This window comes from Sciurus carolinensis, chromosome 11 (assembly GCF_902686445.1).
Source record: "Sciurus carolinensis chromosome 11, mSciCar1.2, whole genome shotgun sequence".
Classification (NCBI taxonomy): Eukaryota; Metazoa; Chordata; class Mammalia; order Rodentia; family Sciuridae; genus Sciurus; species Sciurus carolinensis.
In genome coordinates, this window is record NC_062223.1 from 71750939 (window position 1) to 71754597 (window position 3659).

The following is a 3659-nucleotide window of genomic DNA, read 5'->3' on the forward strand; positions in this document are numbered from 1 at the left end:
ACTGTACCACATTATTTGATTTCCAGGCCTCATAAGATATTTTCATAATACAAATGATGAAGGACACATTCTTCTTTTGTGAATACAGAAAGAAAGTTAAAGTATGGACTTGTTATAAAATGACTCTCAATTTTCTATTTAAGATAAGTGGATTAGTCATATGCTAAAATGTTAGCCTTGGAATTTAAGGAGTATATTAAGTTTTATTTTAGAATAAAGCATAAAATTTGGCCTTTTCCATATAGGAAATACTTTTCCTTGAAAACAAAAATTACAAACAAGGTTTTGTCTTTAAACTTAGTAAATTTGTAAACTACATTTGTAGTCAACATATTTTCAGGTTTCATAAATATATATTATTAAGATAAGCCTATATAGTCTGTGCATGCATGCATATGTATACATACACAAACATATAAGTAATGTACATTTAATTAAGATTGCAATAGGAACTTAATAAAATCATGCTTCAATAATTTATAACTATTTAATATGAACTAGTCAATAAGGCCACTATTCTTTTCTCCCTCTACACCACTTTAATGCATTGAACAGTACCTCTTAATTGTAAAGTTCAGCACTTGCTACAAGCTGTACATTGCATTGTAAATATCAGTGCACAAAGCACATTCATAACTTCTCTTGGAGTTAAACCATTTTATGCAAAGAGTGGAAAATGTTAGATTAATGATAGTTGTGCAGAAAAAACAAATGCCTAGGGTGGAGAAAAAGATACTGTGGACATATACCTATATCCAAGTACAAGCAGGTAGTTCTATTACACTTAAAATATGTATCCATATATCAGAAACAGGTAGAAAAATTAAGGGAAAGTTCTGGTTGATGGTGAGACTCTCAGGAGGCTAAAGCAGGAGGATCACCATCTTAATGAGACCCCATCTCAAAATAAAAAAAAAATAAAATTGGCAGTGGTGTGTAGCTAAGTGGTGCAATTGCTCCTGGGTTCAATCCCTAGTGCCACACACACACAAACACAGAAGGAATAATAAAATAATAAATACCTCCTAAACAGAAAATATTTTTTGATTACTTGTTCACTTTTCTGACATGCTTTTTAAATACTAGGTAATCATTTTCTCATATTTACTTGTTACATGAACAGCTTCATCACTAGAACTGACCTTAAGCTTCCGCAAGTTTGTCTGCTCTTCAATACATTCACGAAGCTCTCCAAGGTCTAAATTACAGACTCTAGTATTAAACTATAAATGTAAGCAGTTGCCTTTGCCAAACAGACATAAAACAATTTCAACACATCATCATTTCCTTTCTTTTGGAAAGAAATTTGATTTCAACTATGCTGGGCTGTGGGCAGAAAAACTGAATTAGTAATATTTATGCATGAGTCACCATTTGAAACATAAATTTGCTGTTATCTGCTATTTATTCTCATTCTTAAACTATAGGTAATACTTTTCTTCTTTCAAACCATCTTCAATTATTTATGTCATTCTTATTTTCATATGAAGTGGCTTGTTCTGTCTAGATATTGGTCCACAAAATGAAGGAAAGACATCCTTCAGACTTTTCAGAAAATAACCAAGGAAAATTAGACTGTGATTTCAAGGAATAAGGGGACAAGAGGTAAAAAGTAAACCATGTAATGTAACTGTTCTCTAGATTTTCTTTCATTTCTTTGTTTCATGGGAATGATCCACACCTGACTTCCATCACTACCAAATAAGTGTGTCTTATTTGGACACGGAATTATCATAACCATCCAAAGTCAACTAAATTTTAGTGCTAGTTTTGGGAAAACACTTTCCAAGAGAATCCAACCTCATGCAATATTTCTGCCTTCAAATTATGTGAATATCATCAGATTTATTTCTGGAGAAAGAATAAGCAATTTGTTATATATCCAATACTCCACTCCACTTTATCATACAACCTACAAAAACAATCTCATCATTATTGCCTCTTTTGTGGTTTTGAATACCTTAATTTTTGCTTAGGGCGACAGTGAGCAGAATATAATCTAGTCCAGGAGTTCAGGATCTTGGTTAAAGAAAAACGTAATCCTAGAGTAAATGTGCATGCACAGATGTTAAACTCTGACTTCCTTTATATCTGTGGCTATTGAATGGATCCTTAAAAGGAAAATGTGTGCCGTGTGTCCCTCAGAGGATATTTCAGCATATCAGACACACAGATGATGCCATGGAAATCAAATTAAGCTCTATGGGGAGAGAAGAAAGAATGAGATTTTGAGTTCATAGTGCCCACATAATGATAAGAAAGGGAATAACCTTGTGTGTGTGTTGTGTGTGTGTGTGTGTGTGTGTGTGTGTGTGTGTGTTAGGAGATATACAAGAGGAAGGAAGAAAATAAAAGTGTATAAGTTATTTTAGTGAAAAGATTTAATCCTATGACAGATGTTTCCTTTTTCACACTGCTCTACGTAAAATAGATCAAAAGTACTTAAGTAGAGTACTCATGCCCTAATTCATTTATTAAATTTATTTCATTATTAAAGCAGCAGTTTATCCATTTAATTAATGTTTATAGAGAATTTTCTACTTTCTGAGCTAGGCTAGTAATTGTGTGAACGTGGTCCCTGGTTGAAAAGTTTTCTTTCAAGTAAGGGAAATGAAGGATGGATATTATAGTGCTCTTAAATATCATCAAAAGTTTATTTTACTTAGATATTAAATTAGGAAAAATTAGATAATATCCAAACCTTGAAATATTATGATGAGAGAAATATTTTTTAAAAACCTGATTCTAATTTTACACCTATTTACAAAAGATAATAAAAGTAATAACATGTGTTGAATCATTTAGAAAAATGGAAAAGTGTTTTAAAGAAGATTAAAAAGCACCCGTAGTTGTACAACTTAGTGTGAATTTGTGGTATATTTCTACATTAATAAGTATATGTGATTATTGATAGGCATTTAATATGTTTTCACAAAATATGATCATGCTGTTTTACAAAATAGTGACTATTATTTTAAGTTATGTAGTTAGTACATTCCAAAAAAGGATTGTTGTGATTGAATAAAAGTACATGGCAAATGTGTATAATTTAGTTACACATGGCATATATATATATTACATATATATAAACATTTTGAGAAGAAATGCTATGATAAATGAGCATCAGTGTGAAACTTTGACATTTCTGATCTAATTATTTCTCAAAATAAATTCCTATTGCATATTAGATTCTCCATCCTTTCATGCCAATAGTTATCTGCCAATTCAAAAATAAACTATGGTCTACTTGTCATTTATTATGCTATTGACTTCTGAATAAAAATGCTGTTTCAAAATTTTATATTGCTAGCTGGGCTCAGTATCACATGTCCATAATCCCAGCAATTTGTGGGGATGAAGCAGGAAGATTAAAAGTTCAGAAGCAACTTAGAGATACTGTCTCCAAAATAAAATCTTAAAAAGGGCTGGGGATGTAGCTCAGTAGTAGAATACCCTGTGTAAAATCCCAGTACTGGAAAAAAATTGTATCACCAAATTTAATGCATTGTGATGGAAGTTGCTTTTATTATTTCTCCTTTTGGGACTTGATGGTAATTGGGCAATTTCGGTAACAAGAATATAATCTGATTTTCTTATTTTAGATATGCTTAAGAAGAGTATATCTTGTCTATACAGAGATAGAAATGTTAATCATTATG